Source organism: Gorilla gorilla, chromosome 19, assembly GCF_029281585.2.
Source record: "Gorilla gorilla gorilla isolate KB3781 chromosome 19, NHGRI_mGorGor1-v2.1_pri, whole genome shotgun sequence".
Taxonomy (NCBI): Eukaryota; Metazoa; Chordata; class Mammalia; order Primates; family Hominidae; genus Gorilla; species Gorilla gorilla.
In genome coordinates, this window is record NC_073243.2 from 18,893,934 (window position 1) to 18,914,608 (window position 20,675).

A 20,675-nucleotide genomic window follows, 5' to 3' on the forward strand; every position below is an offset into this window, starting at 1 on the left:
CTTTTTCTGAGACAGAGTCTCGCTCCGTCACCCAGGCTGGAGTGCAATGGCACGATCTCGGCTCACTGCAGCCTCCACCTCCTGGGTTCAAGCAATTCTCCTGCCTCAGCCTCCCAAGAACCTGCGATTACAGGCGCCCGCCACCACACCCAGCTAATTTTTTTTTTTTTTTTTTGTATCTTTAGTGCAGACGGGGTTTCGCCAGGTTGGCCAGCCTAGGTCTCGAATTCCTGACCTCAGGTGATCCACCGGCCTCGGCCTCCCAAAGTGCTGGGATTACAGGTGTGAGCCACTGCGCCCGGCACACAAACATTTTTATATGTGTCTGAGAATTTCTCTAGAGCTGGGATCGGGGAGTGGAATTGTCAGAGGCCACATGCATCCTCAGCTTTACCAGATACGGCAAAATTGCTCTCCAAGGTGGTGATCGCAATTCACACTCCCACACGTCCCTGTTTCACTGCAACCTTACCAGCAATGTTGGCAGATTTTACATTTTGCTTATCTAATAGGTGGGTATAGATGATATTTAAAAAATGTAAAGTAATGCTTTTTGAGTATTAATGTGGCCAGAAATTGTGCTAAGCCCTTTTTTTTTTTTTTTTTTCTGAGACAGAGTCTTGCTCTGTCGCCCAGGCTGGAGTTCAATGGCACGATCTTGGCTCACTGCAACCTCCACCTCCCAGGTTCAAGAATTCTCCTGCCTCAGTCTCCCGAGTAGCTGGGACTACGGGTGTGTACCACCACGCCCAGATAATTTTTGTATTTTTAGTAGAGACGGGGTTTCACCATGTTGGCCAGGCTGGTCTCCAACTCCTGACCTCAAATGATCCGCCCGCCTCGGCCTCCCAAAGTGCTGGGATTACAGGCGTGAGCCACCGTGCCCGGCAGAACTTGTGCTAAGCCCTTTACATGCATTATCTCAAATAGTCTTTGTGACAATCCTGTGAAGTAGGTAGATCCCCACGCTGACTGCAGAGAAGGGAAACTGAAGCTCAGGCCCGAGCACCTTGCTCAGGCTATGCGGCAAACCCACGGTGAAGCTGCCACTGAACCCTGGCTGCCAGAGCCACAGCCTGCCTCTTACCAGTACACGCTTGTGCCTCATAGTTTCAGGGTTTTTGTTCTGGAGACAGGCCGGAGTGCAGTGGTGCAATCACGGCTCCCTGCAGCCTCGACCTCTGGGCCCAAGTGGTCCTCCTGCCTCAGCCTCCCAAATAGCTGAGACTACAGGCGGGCACCACCATGCCCAGATAGTTTTTGGGTTTTTTTTGAGTTGGGGTCTCACTATGTTTCCCAGGGTGGTCTTGAACTCCTGGCCTCAAGCAATCCTCCAGCTTCAGCCTCCCAAAGTGTTGAGATTACAGGTGTGAGCCACGGTGCCAGGCCCAGTTTTTTCTTTGTTATTTTTTGTTTCCAAATGTTCTATATTGAACATGTGTTACTTCCATAAGGAACAAAAGAGCCTTAATATGCTTTATTTTAAAATTGTCTTTTTTTTTTTTTTTTGAGACGGAGTCTCTCTCTGTCGCCCAGGCTGGAGTGCAGTGGCGCGATCTCGGCTCACTGCAAGCTCCGCCTCCCGGGTTCACGCTATTCTCCTGCCTCAGCCTCCTGAGTAGCTGGGACTACAGGCGCCCGCCTCCTCGCCTGGCTAATTTTTTCTATTTTTTAGTAGAGACGGGGTTTCACTGTGTTAGCCAGGATGGTCTCAATCTCTTGACCTCGTGATCCGCCCGCCTCGGCCTCCCAAAGTGCTGGGATTACAGGCATGAGGCACCGCGCCCGGCCACTGAAATTGTCTTTAAGTCCACCCTCCCCCTGGGCAATGGAGCAGGGAGAGGCCCAGTGAGGCGTGAGGCTGGGGTTCCATGGACCCCACAGACCAGCCCGATGCCCACAGCCTCTCTCACGCCTTCTCTCTTTCTCCTGCATGCCCTTCTGAAAGAGAAAGGAGTTCCTCTCCTGACGGTGGGGTGGGGTGGGCTGCCATGGCCGTCTCTGGGGCCCATCTCAGATTCCCTGGAAGCCCCTCAGTCTGAAGGCCTCTTGCCCACCGGCCCTACTCACCAGGTCTGGTTGGTGCTGGGGTCTTGGTGCAGAAGGGAGCTGAGCACGAAAGGGGCACCTCCCCTGGGCGTGAGCCAGGGCCGGGCCACATCCACATTGAAAGCGGACAGCGAGGCCAGGCCTGCAGGGAAAAGAGGAGCATTTAATGAAAGAGGCCTTTTACTCCCGTTATTCCAGCAAATCCTGTGGTGTCATGAACCCCGTTTTACAGCTGAGAAAAGTGAGACTGCCCAGGGATCTTTATGTGTGTGAGAGAGAGAAAGACTAGACGCAGGTGTATCTGACCCAGAGCCTCTGATCCTCCTACTAAACCAAGCTGTACCAGTACCCGAGCCCCCCTCCTCCAAGAAGCCGCCCCTAGCTCTCCCCAAAGAAGCACTTCCCACCTCCTCACGCCTCTTACTGTCATTTCTGCACCTGACACACAGCGTGTACTCACGTCACTGCGTCTTGTACTGAAGTTACAGTAGACTGTGAGCCCCAGGAAGAGGGCCTGTGTATGTTCTATGTACCCCCTTCAAGCGACCCATGAGAAAACGTATCCCCAAAACTGCCTGCACAAGAATGTTTTATACCAGCTTTATTCGGAAGAGCCCCAAACTGCAAACAACCCGAATGTCCATCAACAGGAGACTGGAAAAGCCCACTGTGGTATATTCCTACAGTAGAATCCTACTCAGTAGTAAAGAGGAGTCAACAACAGATACAGCAGCGTGATGAATCCCAAAAATCATTATGCTGGCCGCGCGCCAGTGGCTCATGCCTGTAATCCCAGCACTTTGGGAGGCCGAGGCGGCTGGATCACTTGAGGTCAGGAGTTTGAGACCAGCCTGGCCAACATGATGAAACCCTGTCTCTACGAAAAACACAAAAATTAGCCGGGCGCGGTGGCACGTTCCTGTAATCCCAGCTACTCAGAAGGCTGAGGCAGGAGAATTGCTTAAACCTGGGAGGCAGAGGTTGCAGTGAGCCGAGATTGCACCGCTGCACTCCAGCCTGAGCAACAGAGCAAGATTCCGTCTCAAAAACAACAACAACAAATATCATTATGCTGAGTGACAGAAGCCTTACGTCTTCCTTCTTTCTTCTCATTTATGTGTGATTTTTTTATTTACAGCAGAATAGGCTCATGAATTCTATTTTATTCAATGGTTATAATCTGTTATCACTATATTGGTTCTCAAAGTGTCCCTTATTTGGCCTTTCCATGAAGAAATCATTGGTACCGGACTAATTCTTTCACCATAAACAACTAGAATCCTAGACGAAACCTATAAAACGTTTTCAGACATTTGACAATGGGCAGAGCAGGACAGTGATCTCTAGAAAACATGGACAAATAACACGAGCCCTATCGTTACCCTCAGCTTTCTTTCTGGAGGAATTTTATGACCCTGATGTAGGGAAAGGGAATTCAAACAGAGCACAGCAGATTTGTTGAGGTAAGGCAACAAAAATCATATTGTATAACTCCATTTATATGAGGTTCTAGAACCAGCAAAACTAATCTATAGTAAAAAAAAAAAAATGCTTGAGAGGATGGGACTAACTGGGAAGGGACTAGAAGGAACTTTCTGGAATGATGAAAAGATTCTATATCTTGATAGGTGTTTGAATTACCAAGGTGTGCATGTGTCAAAACACACTCAATGAATGGTCCACTTAGAATTTGTGCATGTCACTGTATGTAAATGTTACCTTAAAGAAGAAGCACAAACACATTTTGTTGATATGTATGCTGAAATGTTTAGAGTTGAATTATACTTAAGTCAGCAATTTATTTTTATTAATTTCTTTTTTTTTTTTTTGAGATGGGATCGTGCTCTGTCACCCAGGCTGGAGTGCAGTGGTGCAATCTTGGCTCACTACAACTTCTGTGTCCCGGGTTCAAGCGATTCTCCTGTCTCAGCCTCCCACATAGCTGGGATTACAGGCGCCCGCCACCATGCCCGGCTAATTTTTTGTATTTTTAGTAGAGACAGGGTTTCACAATGTTGACCGAGCTGGTTTCGAACTCCTGACCTCAAGTGATCCACCTGCCTTGGCCTCCCAAAGTGCTGGGATTACAGGTGTGAGCCACCGCATCCAGCGTGCAATTTAAAATGCATCAAAATGTAAGATGGCTTGCTGGATGGGTAGATAGACGAGATAAAAGAAACACTCAAAAGTGTTGACAATTGTCAAATTTAAGTGTAGTGATGTGGTTGTCCACTGTATAATTTTTCAACTTTTCTATATATTTGAAATTTTTCATTTGAAATTTTTTGGGGAAAAATAGATATTGATAGATTACCTCCCAAAGAGGTTTTGCCAATTCATACTCCAACGACAGCATGGGAGAAGGTTTATCTCCCCCAGTGTTGCCTGGACTGACTGTGAAGACACTTTCATCCTTGTTTTAAGAGTATATCATCATCTTGTTCCAAAATTATTATTATTTTTTTTGAGATGGAGTTTCGCTCTTGTTGCCCAGGCTGGAGTGCAGTGGCGCGATCTCGGCTCACCACAACCTCTGCCTCCCAGGTTCAAGCGATTCTCCTGCCTCAGCCTCCCGAATAGCTGGGATTACAGGCATGTGCCACCATGCCCGGCTAATTTTTGTTTTTTGTTTGTTTGTTTGTTTGTTTTTTTGGAAATGGAGTCGCACTCTGTCACCCAGGCTGGAGTGCAGTGGTGCGATCTCGGCTCACTGCAACCTCTGCCTCCCGGGTTCAAGCGATTCTCCTGCCTCAGCCTCCCGAGTAGTTGGGATTACAAGCATGCGCCACCAGGCGTCGCTAATTTTTTTTTTTTTTTTTTTTTTCTTGAGACGGAGTCTCGCTCTGTCACCCAGGCTGGAGTGCAGAGGCGCGATCTCAGCTCACTGCGAGCTTTGCCTCCCAGGTTCACGCCATTCTCCTGCCTCAGCCTCCCGAGTAGCTGGGACTACAGGCGCCTGCCCGGCTAATTTTTTGTATTTTTAGTAGAGAGGGGGTTTCACCGTGTTAAGCCAGGTTGGTCTCGATCTCCTGACCTCGTGATCCGCCCACCTCGGCCTCCCAAAGTGCTGGGATTACAGGCGTGAGCCACCGCGCCTGGCCTAATTTTGTATTTTTAGTAGAGATGGGGTTTCTCCATGTTGGTCAGGCTAGTTTCGAACTCCTGACCTCAGCTGATCCGCCCACCTCGGCCTCCCAAAGTGCTGGGATTACAGGCGTGAGCCACTGCACCCGGCCAATTTTTGTATTTTCAGTAGAGACGGAGTTTCTCCATTTTGGTTAAGCTGGTCTCGAACTCCCGACTTCAGATGATCCGCCCGTCTCAGCCTCCCAAATATTTTTTACTTTTTATTTTATTGAGACAAGGTCTCACTCTGTTGCCCTGGCTGGAATGCAGTAGCGTGATCATGGTTCCCTACAGTCTTTACCTCCAGGGCTCAATCCATCCTCCCGCCTCAGTTTCTCAAGTAGCTGGGACCACAGATGCGCACCAGCAGGCCTGGCTAAGTTTTTAAAAATTTTTTTGTAGAGATGGTGTCTCACTATGGTGCCCAGGCTGGTCTCCAACTCCTGGGCTCAAGTAGTCCTCCCATCTCAGCCTCCCCAAGTGCTGGGATTATAGGCGTGAGCCAACAAGCTCAGCCCCAAAACTGTTTTTAAATTATGAGTGAGGTCAAGTGTTTTTTTGTAAGTTTGTTTACTGCCTACTCATGTACATTATTCATTTTCATGAAATGATATTACTTTCTTATTTATTTGTAAGAGCTTTTCTCTATCCAAGAGAAACAGGCAATGTGTTATATATAGATGCTGCTTCTCACGCAGCTGTTTGTCTTGCATATGCTGTTTTCCCCCACAACTACACTTTTTGATGTTGTCATATTGTTTTTCCTTTATGACTTCAGCTTCGTGTCATGCTCCTCCACTCAGGCTATTTCTTTTAATACACTCATGTTTCCTTTTATATTTTTTTTCTTCTTTCATTTCTTTTTTCTTTCTTTTTTTTTTTTTTTTTTTTTGAGATAGAGTCTTGCTCAGCCGCCCAGGCTGGAGTGCAGTGGCGCTATCTCGGCTCATTGCAACCACCATCTCCCGGGTTCAAGGGATTCTCCCATCTGAGCCTCCTGAGCCTCCCGAATAGCTGGGATTACAGGCACCCGCCACTATGCCCAGCTAATTTTGTATTTTAGTAGAGACGGGGTTTCACCATGTTGGCCAGGCTGGTCTTGAACTCCTGACCTCAGGTGATCCGCCCGCCTCAGCCTCCCAAAGTGCTGGGATTACAGGCGTGAGCCAAGGCCTGGTCTCTTCTTTAATTTCTTATGTTCGAACCTTTTGTCCATCTGGATTTTATTTTTACATTTGGAGTGAAATAGGGATACAACTTTACTTTTTTCCCACAGTTGAAATGTCTCATCATTATTTGTTGAGTAGCTCCCTTTACCCCATAGTTTGGAAATGCTACCTTTATCATCCTCAGAATTCACATGCACATTTGGGCCTCTGTCAGGACTCAGCTCTGCCCCACTGACCTCATCGTCTTTTGCTTGGACACATTAGTCTCCTGGCCTCTTTCAAGACTTGTACTTCTGGATACATCCTCTCCACACCAGACGCTAGAAAGATTTTTTAAAAGCATGGTCTGGGCCGGGCACGGTGGCTCATGCCTGTAATCCCAACACTTTGGGAGGCTGAGGCGGGTGGATCACCTGAGGTCAGGAGTTTGAGACCAGCCTGACCAACGTGGTGAAACCCTGTCTCTATTAAAAATACAAAAATTAGCCGGGCATGGTGGCGGGTGCCTATAATCCCAGCTATTCGGGAGGCTGACAAGGGAGAATCGCTTGAACCTGGGAGGCACAGGTTGCGGTGAACTGACATCGTGCCATTGCACTTCAGCCTGGGTGAGTGAGAGAGACTCGGCCTCAAAAAAAAAAAAAAAAAAAAGCATGGTCTGACCATGCCACTCCATTGCTTAAAACTCTAGTGTGTGTGTCTGTGTGTGTACTTTTTTTTTTTTTGAGATGGAGTTTTGCTCTTGTCGCCCGAGCTAGAGTGCAATGGTGCAATCTCAGCTCACTGACACCTTCGCCTCCCAGGATCAAGCGATTCTCCTGCCTCAGCCTCCCAAGTAGCCGGGATTACAGGTACACACCACCACGCCCAGCTAATTTTTGTATTTTTAGTAGAGATAGGTTTTCACCGTGTTGGCCAGGCTGGTCTCGAACTCCTGACCTCAGGTGATTCAGCCTCTCAACGTGCTGGGATTACAGGTGTGAGCCACTGCTCCCATCTCTAATCTATATTTACATGGGAAAAAAGCAAGGTGAAGTCCAGTTTACAGACTTACCTGTTCAATTACTGTTCAATTAGCAACTTTTGCCATAAACACTCTTGAAAAGCTATACAACTTCTTGGCAACACTCCTTTTTTTGGTTTAGTGACTTTTTCATCTCTAAATACAGTGAGTAAACATGATATAAGGAATGACATTTGACATTGCACTCTCACGGGAAGACACACTCATCTATTTACTTACTATGTAACAGTTTCTAGTCCAACAATATCATATGGAACAGATCTGCGTTGCATGTCATGTTTGGATAAATCCCATATGCCTGCTTTTGCTTATGTATGTCGATTGAGAGGGCTGAAGATTCTATGATTCTGAAGTCAGATGAACGCACAGCCTATTTCCATGTGTTTGGAAGTGCTTTTGGGTTCAGTATTTATTTTGCCCTCAAGGTGTTTCTCTGTAACTTTTGCTATGACTTTATTTTTTATTTTTATTTTTTTGAGATGGAGTCTCACTCTGTCGCCCAAGCTGGAGTGCGGTGGCGCGATCTTGGCTCACCGCAACCTCTGGCTCTTGGGTTCAAGCAATTCTCCTGCCTCAGTCTCCGGAGTAGCTGGGATTACAGGCGCCCCCCACCACACCCAGCTAATTTTTGTATTATTAGTAGAGACGAGGTTTCACCATGTTGGCCAGGCTGGTCTCGTACTCGTCCTGACCTCAAGAGATCCGCCCGCCTCAGCCTCCCAAAGTGCTGGGATTACAGGCGTGAGCCACTGCACCCTCAGAAACATTATTTTCAAGTACACGTGAAACGTTTACCAAAATTGACCATATGCTAGATCACAAAGCAAAAGCCTCAATAAATACCAATGAATTGAAACAACTCAGAATATGTTCTCTGACTATACTAGAATTTAAACCAATAACAAAAAGAAAACTAGACGCCCAGCACAGCGGCTCGTGCCTGTAATCCTAGCCCTTTGGAAGACTGAGGCAGGCAGACTGCTTAAGCTCAGGAGTTCAAGACCAGCCTGGGCAACATGGCTGGTATCTAACAAAAATACCAAACTCCATCTCTACCAAAAATACAAAAAATTAGCCAGGAATGGTGGCATGCACCTATGGTCCCAGCTACTCAGGAGGCTGAGGTGGGAGGACTGCTTGAGCCCAGGAGGTGGAGGTTGCAGTGAGCCAAGATTGTATCACTGCACTCCAGCCTGGGTGACAGAACAAGACCACATGTAAAAAAAAAGAAAAAAGAAAGAAAGGGAAGAAAAGATGGCCGGACACGGTGGCTCATGCCTGCAACCCCAGCACTTTGGGAGGCCAAGGCAGGCGGATCACTTGAGGTCAGGAGTTCAAAACCACCCTGGCCAACATGGTGAAGCCCCATCTCTACTAAAAACACAAAAATCAGGTAGGCGTGCTGACAGCCACCTGTAATCCCAGCCACTTGGGAGGCTGAGACAGGAGAATCACTTGAACCAGGGAGGTGGAGGTTGCAGTGAGCCAAGATCGTGCCATTGCACTCCAGCCTAGGCACAGAGTGAGACTTGGGAAAGAAGAAAGAAAGAAAGAAAGGAAGGAAGGAAGGAAGGAAGGAAGGAAGGAAAACTAGAAAAATCTGAACTTCGTGAAAATTAAGCAATGCATTTCTAAATAACCCAGGGTGAAAGATAAAATCACAGTGGAATAGCAAATCAGACCTCAAGGAAGTACGGGAAGGAATAAAGATATGAACACGTACCAATGAAACAGAAAACCAACTTACAGTAGAGAAAACTAATGATGCTGAAGGTTTTTTTAAAGATTTTTAAAATGATAAATCACTAGCAATACTGAACAAGAAAAAAAAAGAGAACACACAAATTACCAACATGAATAAAAAATAAAAAGGGGGGACATCATAATAGATCCTAAGACATTTAAAAAATAGAGGGGCCAGGCGAGGTGGCTGACTCCTGTAATCCCAGAACTTTGGGAGGCCGAGGCAGGCGGATCACAAGGTCAGGAGATCGAGACCATCCTGGCTAACACGGTGAAACCCCGTCTCTACTAAAAATACAAAAAATTAGCTGGGCGTGGTGGCGAGTGCCTGTAGTCCCAGCTACTCGGGAGGCTGAGGCAGGAGAATGGCGTGAACCCAGGAGGTGGAGCTTGCAGTGAGCCGAGACTGCGCCACTGCACTCCAGCCTGGGTGACAGAGAGAGACTCCATCTCAAAAAAAGAAAAAAAAAAAGTAAGAGGATGTTATACCCAACCTTATGCCAGTAAACTTGACAATTTGGGTGAAATGAACAAATTCCTTGAAATAGAAATGCACCAAAACTAACAAAAAAAGAAATATATCACCTGAATAAGATATTTTACCCATGACTAAAAATCTTAGGGAGGTCTCTAGGCCCAGATAGCTTCACTGACGAATTCTTCCAAACATTTAAAGAGAAATAATGCCAAGTTTATATAAACTGTTTTAGAGAATAGAAAATGAGAAAACATTTTTCAGTCATTTTATGAAGCCAGTATAACATTGATATTAAAATCCAGCAAGCACAATAAATGAAAGGAAAATTGAAACAACCATCTCTCTCGAACATAAATACAAAAATGCTGCACAAAATTCCAGTAAATCAAATCCAGGGAATTATAAAAAGCATAATACGGCCGGGTGCAGTGGCTCATACCTGTAATCCCAGCACTTTGGGAGGCCAAAGCCAGCGGATCACGAGGTCAAGAGATTGAGACCATCCTGGCCAACATGGTGAAACTCCATCTCTACTAAAAATGCAAAAATTAGCTGGGCGTGGTGGCGCACACCTGTAGTCCCAGCTACTTGGGAGGCTGAGGCAGGAGGATCACTTGAACCCGGGAGGTGGAGGTTGCAGTCAGCCAAGATTGCGCCACTGCACTCCAGCCTGGTGACAGAGCGAGACTCCATCACAAAAAAAAAAAAAAAAAAAAAAAAAACATGATACTTCACAACAAGCAGAGTTCATTTCGGAAATGCAAGAGTGGTTTGACATTTAAAATAATCAGTTTACTCCTTACAACAGGAAATAAAGGATTAAAAATCATATGATTATGATAGATGCAGAAAATGGCATCTGATAAAATCCAAGACTAATTTGTGATAAAAAGTCCTAGCAAACCAGGAATCAGAGGGAATTTCTTTTTTTTTTTTTCCTTTTTTTTTTTTTGAGATGGAGTCTCACTCTGTCACCCAGGCTGGAGTGCAGTGGTGCGATCTCAGCTCACTACAACCTCCGCCTCCCTGGTTCAAGCGATTATCCTGCCTCAGCCTCCCAAGTAGCTGGGATTACAGGCATGTGCCACCACACTCGGCTAATTTTTGTATTTTTAGTAGAGACAGGGTTTCCCCATGTTGGCCAGGCTGGTCTTGAACTCCTGACCTCAGGTGATCCGCCCGCCTCAGCCTCCCAAAGTGCTGGGATTACAGGCGTGAGCCACCACGCCCGGCTGTGAATTTCTTTAATCTGATGAAGAATTAAAGCGGTGGGGTCTAGCTATGTTGCCCAGGCTGATTTCATACTCCCGCCCTCAAGCAATCCTCCCGCCCTGGCATCCCAAAGCCCTGGGTTTCCAGGTGTGAGCTACTGTGTCTGGCCCGCTATGAGTGTCTTGCAGACATCTTCATGACCATATGAACACATTCCTGTTGGGCATATGTCTAACCGTGGAACTTCTGGATCCTGTTAAGCATATGTTCAGCTTTAGTTGATACTGCCAAATGGTTTTTTCTTTTTTTTTTGACAGGGAGTTTTGCTCCGTCGCCCAGGCTGGAGTGCCATGGCGCAATCTCAGCTCACTGCAATCTCCACCTCTCGGGTTCAAGTGATTCTCCTGCCTCAGCCTCCTGAGTACCTGGGATTACAGATGCCCGCCACCACGCCCGGGTAATTTTTGTATTTTTAGTAGAGATGGGCTTTTCACCATGTTGGCCAGGCTGGTCTTGAACTCCTGACCTCAGGTGATCCACCCGTCTTGGCCTCCCAAAGTGCTGGGATTACAGGTGTTAGCCACCACACCTGGTTTTAATTTGCCTTTCTCTGACGTCTGAAGTCTCCTTACATGATTCCTGACTATTTTGATAATCTCTTTTGTGAAATGTCCTTTTTCTGTTTGTGGACATGGCTTTTTCTTATTGATTTGTAGAAATTCTTTACATATTCTGAAGTTAATCTTTTATCAATTTGTGTTGCAATTATTTTCTTATTCTGTGGTTTGCCTTTTCACTCACTTACTTTTTTTTTTTTTGATAAACAGATGTTCTTAAGTTTAATGAAGTTCAAAAAAAATTTTTTTAGCCCCCAAGGTTGTACATTGTATGTTTTCTTTCTTTTTTGCTTTTTGAGACTGGCTGTCACTCTGTTGCCCAGCCTGGAGTGTAGTGGTGTGATCACAGCTCACTGCAGCCTCAACTTCCTGGGCTCAAGTGGTTTTCCTGCCTCAGCCTTTTGAGTAGCTGGGACTATAGGCCTGTGCCACCAGACCTGACTAATTTTTTTTTTTTTTTTTTGTAGAGGCGAGGTTTCACTGTATTGTTCAAGCTGGTCTTGAACTCCTAGGTTCAGGTGATCCTCCCACCTTGGGCTCCCAAAGTGCTGAGATTACAGGTGTGACCCACTGTGCCCAGCCTATTCTGTTTCTTGATACGGGTGTGACTTAATATGAACATTTACCGATCTAAATCTGTCCGTTTTTCTGTTGTTGTACTTTTAAAAAGTCTACATTAAAAATAATAATTATTATTAAAATAATTATTTTAAAGTAATAATTATTAAAATTATTTTAAAATAATAATTATAATTAAAATAATATTATTTAGAGTAAGAATTACAAGTATGTGAAACATACTGAATATATAAAACTTTCGTAAGTTCATGATATTTACAAGAGAGAGAAAAATAAAAACAAAAGAAATCAAGGTGACTCATGCCTGTAATCCCAGCACTTTGGGAGGCTGAGGTGGGAGGATCACTTACACTTGGGAGTTCAAGACCAACCTGGGCAATACAGTGAGACTCCGTTTCTACAAAAAAATTAAAAAATTACCTGCACACAGTGGAGCCTGCCTGTGGTCCTAGCTACTTGGGAGGCTGAGGTGGGAGAATCACTTGAGCCCAGGAAGACAAGGCTGCAGTGAGCCTTGATCACACCACAGCACTCCAGCCTGAGTGACAAAGCAAGACTGTCTCCAAAAAAAAGAAAAGAAAAAGAAAATTTGCTACCAATGGAAGTAAAAAGGGCACCATCTCTTTACTCTGAAAACTGACTGTTAAAGGAAAAGTATTAAGCATTTTTCTTGCCTTTCCTACATGAAGTGCATTTCAGGGCCATCAAATCATCCTGGTTAATGAGAAAAAGTACTTCTTGTCTTTTAAATTTTCCTTCCTTCTTTCCTTCCTCCCTGCCCCCTCCCTCCCTCCCTCCCTTCCTTCCTCCCTTCCCCCTCCCTCCTTCCCTTCCTTCCCTCTCTCTCTTTCTTTCTTTTTTGTTTTTTGTTTTTTGAGATGGAGTCTCGCTCTGTCACCCAGGCTGGAGTGCAGTGGTCCATCTTAAAAAAAAAAAAAAAAAAAAAATGCCGAGCGCGGTGTCTCACGCCTGTAATCCCAGCACTTTGGGAGGCCGAGGCAGGCAGATCACGAGGTCAGGAGATCGAGACCATCCTGGCTAACACGGTGAAACCCCGTCTCTACTAAAACTACAAAAAAGTTAGCCGGGTGTGGTGGTGGGCACCTGTAGTCCCAGCTACTTGGGAGGCTGAGGCAGGAGAATGGCGTGAACCCAGGAGGCAGAGCTTGCAGTGAGCAGAGATCGTGCCACTGCACTCCAGCCTGGGCGACACAGCGAGACTCCGTCTCAAAAAAAAAAAAAAAAAAAAAAGGCATTTTGAGACAGAGAGATTTGTATATGGACTAAGTATTTGGTATTAGATGATACCAAAGAATTAATTTAGTTAGGTGGTAAGAACATTGTGGCTATTTAAGAAAATGTCCACGTTCTTTATTATTATTTTTGAGACTGAGTCTCACTCTGTTGCCCAGGCTGGAGTGCAGTGGTGCGATCTCAGCTCACTACAACCTCTGTCTCCCGGATTCAAGTGATTCTCCTGCCTCAGCCTCCTGAGTAGCTGGGATTACAGGGGTGTGCCAACATGCCTGGCTAATTTTTGTACTTTTAGTAGAGATGGGGTTTCGCCATGTTGGCCAGGCTGATTTCAAACTCCTGACCTCAGGTGATCCACCAGCCTCGGCCTCCCAAAGTGCTGGGAGTACAGGCGTGAGCCACCACGCCCGGCCCTTCATGTTCTTTAGAAATGAAAATGTCCATGTTTTTTGGGAGTGAAATGACACAATGTTTGGGATTTAAAATACTGTTTCTGAAACATTAGCGTGCAAATGAGCCATCGGAGACCTTGTTAAAATGCAGATTCTGACTCAGCAGATAATGAATCAGAATGGGGCTGGGAGTCTGTTCCAACAAGCTCCCAGACGATGCCCTCACTGCTGGTCCTCAGGTCACATTTTGAGCAGCCAGGCTTTAAATACCTTGACAACAAAAATGAAAAGGGGAACACACAATACATTCAGCTTGTGTGGCAGGATCTTGATCATGGTGTCATCCGCTTGATGGACATATTGGCTTTGTTATAGTTACCTCGTTTACCTGTGTACATGCTTAAAATTTTATTATCCAAAAATCAACCTTCCAGACTTGAGGAGGAGGAGGAGCCTGGGGAGAGGGCTCTGAGGCCAGGCTCTGCATCTCTCATCCCTACATTTCCAGGCCATTTCCCTGAGTCTGGCACAAAGTAGATATCTATATTTAATTTTATTTATGTATTTATTTTTTGAGATGGAGTCTGGCCCTGTTGCCCAGGCTGGAGGGCAGTGGCGTGATCTCGGCTCACTGCAGCCTCTGCCTCCCGGGTTCAAGCGATTGTCCTGCCTCGGCCTCCTGAGTAGCTGGGATTATAGGCGCGCACCACCACACCTGGATAATTTTTGTATTTTTAGTAGAGGTGGGGTTTCACCATATTGCCCAGGCTGGTATTGAACTCCTCAGGTGATCCACCCGCCTTGGCCTCCCAAAGTCCTGGGATTACACGCGTGAGCCACCGCGCCCAGCCTGATATCTATATTTTATTCCTTTTTCTTCATATCTCTGCCTCGTCTGGAATGATTTGTGGTGATTCATAAAAATACATAATACAGGTAAGATAAAACTCGCTTAAAATAATGGGGCAGGCAAAAAAGGACAGAAGGAAAATGATGGTTTAAAAAAAGAGGGGGATACAACAAGCCAGGAAGGAGGCCAACAGCTAACATGCAGATCACGCAGTGCCAGCACGTTCTATCACGTGCCCCACTTTTGGCTCTGAACACAGCGCTGGCTCACAGAAGTGTTCCTAAAATCCTTTGGCTTAATAAAATCATTTGTTGATTCAACGCATACATGAATGAATGAAGCTTTCTTGAAGGTGATATCAGCATGAAAAAGATCAGTTAATGCCATGCGGTGTCCACAAAATTCAAAAAACAAAACACTTCCAGGCAAAGCACAACCAGTCCGGTTATTCAAATCAGAAAAAAACTGTCCCTAAGGGTCCTTCGTGAGGACACAATGAAGAAACCCCGCACCCCAGCTTTTGCAGACCTGTGATTTGTGTCCTCCCTGCCACTGCCCCGAAGGAGAAAACACAGGAAACATAACCAGACCAGACGTTCTTGTTTGGGGGTAATGGATCCCTTTCAGAATCTTTTTCTTTTTTCTTTTTTTTTTAGACAGAGTCTCACTCTGTCACCCAGGCTGGAGTGCAGCAGCACAATTTTCGTCTCACTGCAACCTCCGCCTCCCAGGTTCAAGCGATTCTCCTGCCTCAGCCTCCTGAGTAGCTGGGAAAAACAGGTGCCCATCACCATGCCCAGCTAATTTTTTGTATTTTTAGTAGAGATGGGGTTTCGCCATGTTGGCCAGGCTGGTCTCCATCTCCTGACGTCCTGATCCACCTGCCTCAGCCTACCAAAGTGCTGGGATTACAGGTGTGAGCCATCATGCCCGGCCTTTTTTTCTTCCTTTTGAGTTGGAGTCTCACTCTGTCACCCAGGCTGGACTGCAATGGTGTGATCTTGGCTGAATGCAACCCCCACCTCCCCAGTTCAAGTGATTCTCCTGTCTCACGTGGGCCCCGGGGCTGGATCCCAGACTCCCTACTGGGCATCCCTTATCTCAGCTCTGGATTCGTGGGGGAGCAGCGGGAACAGTACAGCCTTCTTCCCTGCCTAGGGGTCTTGATCTGGAACCTTTGAGAGTCTATGTAGGCTGTAAGTGGCCACTCTCCCAGCACCTACCGAGTGTGGGCCAGGACTCAAAATACTGGGTCTCTGGAGTAGCTGGGACTACAGGCACATGCCAGCACTCCTGGCTAATTTTTGTATTTTTAGTAGAGATGTGGTTTCACCGTGTTAGCCGGGATGGTCTCGAACTCCTGGCCTCGTGATCCATCACCTTGGCCTCCCAAAGTGCTGGGATTACAGGTGTGAGCCACTGCACCTGGCCCCCTTTGAGAATCTGATGGAAGCATTGGAGCCCTTCCTGATCCCCTGAGTGCACATGTGTACAAAATCCTCCCCTTGCCTGATTGAAGTGCTCTGTCCTCAGCCTGTCTCCTGGCTTCCTCTTCATCTTTTTTTTTTTTTTTTTTTTTTTTGAGATGGAGTCTTGCTATTGTCACCCAGGCTGGAGTGCAATGGCACGATCTCGGCTCATTGCAACCTCCGCCTCCAGGGTTCAAGCAATTCTCCTGCCTAAGCCTCCCAAGTAGCTGGGATTACAGGCACCTGCCACCACACCGGACTAATTTTTGTATTTTTAGTAGAGACGGGGTTTTGCCATGTTGGTCAGGCTGGTCTTGAACTCCTGACCTTGTGATCCGCCCACCTCGGCCTCCTAAAGTGCTGGAATTACAGGCGTGAGCCACCACGCCTGGCCTCTAATTTTTTTTTTTAAATTTTTGTAGAGATGGGGGTCTTGCTATGTTGCCCAGGCTGGACTCAAATTCCTGGGCTCAAGTGATACTCCAGTCTTGGCCTCCCTAAGTGCTGGGATTACAGGAGTGAGCCACTGTGCTTGGCCTTCCTTGTTTCCCTATTGCCAGTGACTGCCCCCTGCCACCAGTGAGTCCAAGGGGGCATACACTGCATCTGCCTCGATGGCCACATTATCTCAGGGCCTGGCATGGTGGCCCACACTCGGTAGGTGCTGGGAGAGTGGCCACTTACAGCCTACATAGACTCTCAAAGGTTCCAGATCAAGACCCCTAGGCAGGGAAGAAGGCTGTACTGTTTCCGCTGCTCCCCCACGAATCCAGAGCTGAGATAAGGGATGCCCAGTAGGGAGTCTGGGCTCCGGCCCCAGGGCCCACGTCACGTTGAGCCCTGTGCCTCCTGGTCAGTCACTCTGGGGAAAAAACAGGACGTCAGCAAACTGCCTAGAGGAGAATTAAAAAGTGCGAGCTGCCAACATGTTATGAGGGGTGGGTGGGGGGCCTTCTTCCCCCCGTTTCACTGACGGTATAACTGAAAGGCACAAGTGGAGGCCGCAGAGCAAAGTCCAGTCTCCTCTCCTGGGCGTCCGTGGCACCCCCCTGCTCTGCCCGGCGCACCCTCTGCACACTCCTGCCTCCAGGCCTCGACACAGCGGCTCCCTCCACCCAGCAGGCCTGCTCAGCACTCTCCACCTCTGTCTGCAAAGCCCGTCTTTTGTGGCCCTGCTCAGCCAGCCAGGAGCCAGGAGCCAGGAGCCAATCCAGACTCAGTCAGAGTAACTCCCGGGTCCCTGAGCCCCCTCAGCACCCTGTGGTCTGTCTGGCTCCGACCAAACCCTGAGCCCCCTCAGCATCCTGTGGTCTGTCTGGCTGTGACCAAATTCTGTCTGGATCAGGGTGATCTGTGATTCAGTCTGTCTGCCCTGAACCGTGATGTGATGTGAGTCACACACAACACCCCCAGCCACAGAGCCCAGCTCAGCGCAGGGCCAGACCCAAAAAAAGGTGCTCTAAAAAGGTCAGAGTGGGCCAGATACTCCCTTTCCTCATGCCACCCCACCCCTGTGTTCACTTTGTTCAACAGAAATCTTGTTCAACTGAGGGTTCCGCTCCCCCAGAGCACCTGTTGCCTTCCAGGCACCACGCTAGGTGCTAAGGCTCAGAGAGGGGTGTGGTTTGCGCATGGCCCGTCGGAAGATTGAATATTTGTGTCTGGGGCTCAGATTCTGTGTTTATGCCCGATTCCAAAGCCTTTAGTAAAAGCTGGAGGCACTGAGGGGTTGGTAAACAGAGAGAGGCCAGGGTCACAAATGGCCTCAAGAAGCTGGGCACTGCTCCTGCCTTGCGGCGGCTCACTGAGCTGGAGCAGGGCTCTGCTTACAGGGCTGGTAACTAGGTCAGCAAGAGCCTGCCGCAGAGGAACGGTGGCATGAGACTGTGTACGTGCGTGTGTGCATGTGTGTGTGCATCCGTGTGTGCTTGTGTGCATCCGTGTGCGTGCATGTGTGTGCGTGTGCATCCGTGTGTGTGCATCTGTGTGTGCGTGTGTGCATCCGTGTGCGCGTGTGCATGTGCATCCGTGTGTGCGCGCATCCGTGTGTGCATCTGTGTGTGCGTGTGTGCATCCGTGTGTGCATCCATGTGCGCGTGTGCATGTGCATGTGTGAGTGCGTGCATCCGTGTGTGCGTGCATCCGTGTGTGCATCCGTGTGTGTGTGCATCCGTGTGTGTGTGTGGTGGGGGAGGTCGCTGTATTTGCTGGGCTTTCCCTGAGAGCCAGCTGGTGCCCAGGTCTGCCAGGCCTGGCTCAGCTTGTTTCCTCGGACTGGACTCGCCCCAGGCCCAACAGTTTGCCTTTGAGCTGCGCCTCCATCAGGAAACCACCTCCTGTTGCATTTCCCACCAGGACTCAGAAAACAGCATTGTCTTGGTAGATGGTCTTGAGTTCAAATCCTCACTGCCTCGGAGTCACTGAAGGACCCTGGGCTTGGCACCTCGCTTCCGTCTCCCCTCTGGGACATGGGGCTGTGCAGATCAAATGGGGCGACAGGCGGCCCCAGGTCTGACGCAGGAGGCTCAGCACATGGAGGCTGAGGTTGGAGAGAGTTATAACCACAGGCGAGGGCTGGCCCTCCCTCCCAATCCCCCCTCCCGTGCTGTCTGACTTACAGACATAGCTACACCAGTGTCTGTCACCACACTACCCACAGGACCACCTCTCTGAGCTGTCCCCAGCCACGGAGGCCTGCTGAGTCAGACCGAGATCCCCCTCCATCCTGTCAGCCACCACTGTCTCCCCCAGCACACCGGGCAATTTAAACTCACATTCTCAGTACAATAAGTACCACGATTCCCAATTTAGGAAACCGAGGCCCATGGGGCATGATTTGCCCACACTGATACCAGGAGCTGCAGAAGTGGCGCTAGATGCAGGGGTCCCGACACCCCGCCCAGAACACCCAGCGGGGCCTCGTGGGAGGACTGTGCCTCAGAGCCATCTGCAGCCAGCCGCAGTCCCCCCACCTCGATCTTCTACACGGAGCCTCATCAACTCCACCCCAAACCTCACAGTCAGCTGAGCCCATCTCTCTCCCTCACCCTTCATCTCCCTAATAACAAGAAAGGCTAACAGGCCTTGAGCACTACCGTGTGCTGGAAACTAAACATTTCTTTTTTTTTTTTTGAGACGGAGTCTTGCTCTGTCACCCAGGCTGGAGTGCAGTGGCGTGATCTCGGCTCACTGCAAGCTCCGCCTCCTGGGTTCACGCCATTCTCCTGCCTCAGCCTCCCGAGTAGCTGGGACTACAGGCGCCCGCCACCACGCCCAGCTAATTTTTTGTGTTTTTAGTAGAGACGGAGTTTCACTGTGTTAGCCAGGATGGTCTCGATCTCCTGACCTCATGATCTGCCCGCCTTGGCCTCCTAAAGTGCTGGGATTACAGGCGTGAGCCACCGCGCCTGGTCTCTTTTTTTTTTTTTTTTTTTTGAGACGGTGTCTCTCTCTGTCTTCCAGGCTGGAGTGCAGTGGTGTGATCTCAGCTCACTGCAACCTCCACCTCCTGGGTTCAAGCAATTCTCCTGCCTCAGCCTCCCAAGTAGCTGGAATTACAGGTGCGCACCACCATGCCTGGCTCATTTTTGTATTTTTAGTAGAGACGGGGTTTCACCGTGTTGGCCAGGATGGTCTTGGACTCCTGATCACAAGTGCTCTGCCCGCCTCGGCCTCCCATAGTGCTGGGATTTCAGGCGTGAGCCACTGCGCCTGGCCAGGAAACTAAATGTTTCTCACGAGTGTGTCCTCCTCCCCACGTCTGCCTTCCGCAACACCCGCAGATGAGGCCAAGGCAGCAGCCTCCTCACGGGCCTCTCTGCCTCCCCTCTCCCCCAGATTCCAACTCACACACAACATACAATTCTGTCGCCATCCTGGTCAAGACCTTCTGTGGCTCCCCACTGCCCTCAGCAGGAACTCCAAGCTCCCCCAGGCCGGCACTCAGGTCCCCACGTTCCTCACCACCTCCACCATGGGCCTCTCAGGCCTGGATGCCCGCATTCCTCCACTTACACCACACCTGCCACACGAATGCAGACCTCCCAGAGAAGGGCAGGGATGTGGGGCTCCCACACGGCCCACACTCCCCCAGCCAGCTCTCCCACACACACTGCATTCCGCTGGCATTTCACCTTTGCTTGGGCTGCCCGTCTGCCTGGAGTGCCACTTCCCTACCCCCGTGTTGTGACACCCTGCCGGGGCCGGGGAGGCTACTGTGTGCACAACCTGCCTTCTCTTCACACAGGGGCCGGGATAGGGGTGGCCTCGCCTCTGCCCGCACCTCCAGGGCCCAGCATGTCCCGATTTGGGGCGGGGCTGGAAGGGAAAGCAACACCAGAGGAGACAATCTCCTGCTCCCACTCACACTTCGCCTCCATCTTCCTACAAACCAGACTCCTCACACCCCAGGGCTTGGTTCCTCCTATCCCCCCTGCACGGAAGGCCCCTCTGCTCACCCCCAGCCTGTACTTGCCAAGGACCTCCCCATCCTTCAGAGCCCACCTCAGATGCTACAGTCTCCCACTCCCCAAGGACTGAGGTTTTCTATCACGCACAGGCCCGGGGTGATGCCCCGGCAGAGCCCCAGGCCTCAGCCCGAATGCGTGCCACCAGCAGAGCGGGCCCTGGACTTCTGGTTCCTTCTTCTTCACCCCTGTAAGGTGTTGTAGGCTGACAGGACAGGCTTCTTCACGCAAGGGTGGAAACTCAACC

General features: G+C 48.8%; 1 protein-coding gene across 1 annotated transcript in view; it reads right to left on the reverse strand.

Moving 5' to 3' along the window:
* Window positions 1–2,173: 2,173 nt before the first annotated feature.
* The window catches only part of NCBP3 (nuclear cap binding subunit 3), a 60,974-nt gene continuing 42,472 nt past the window's right edge, over window positions 2,174–20,675 (reverse strand). Inside the window, exon 15 of the transcript XR_010131689.1 lies at window positions 2,174–2,191. The gene's annotated coding sequence lies outside the window, so the exon portion shown is untranslated. The remainder of the gene's footprint in view (window positions 2,192–20,675) is intronic.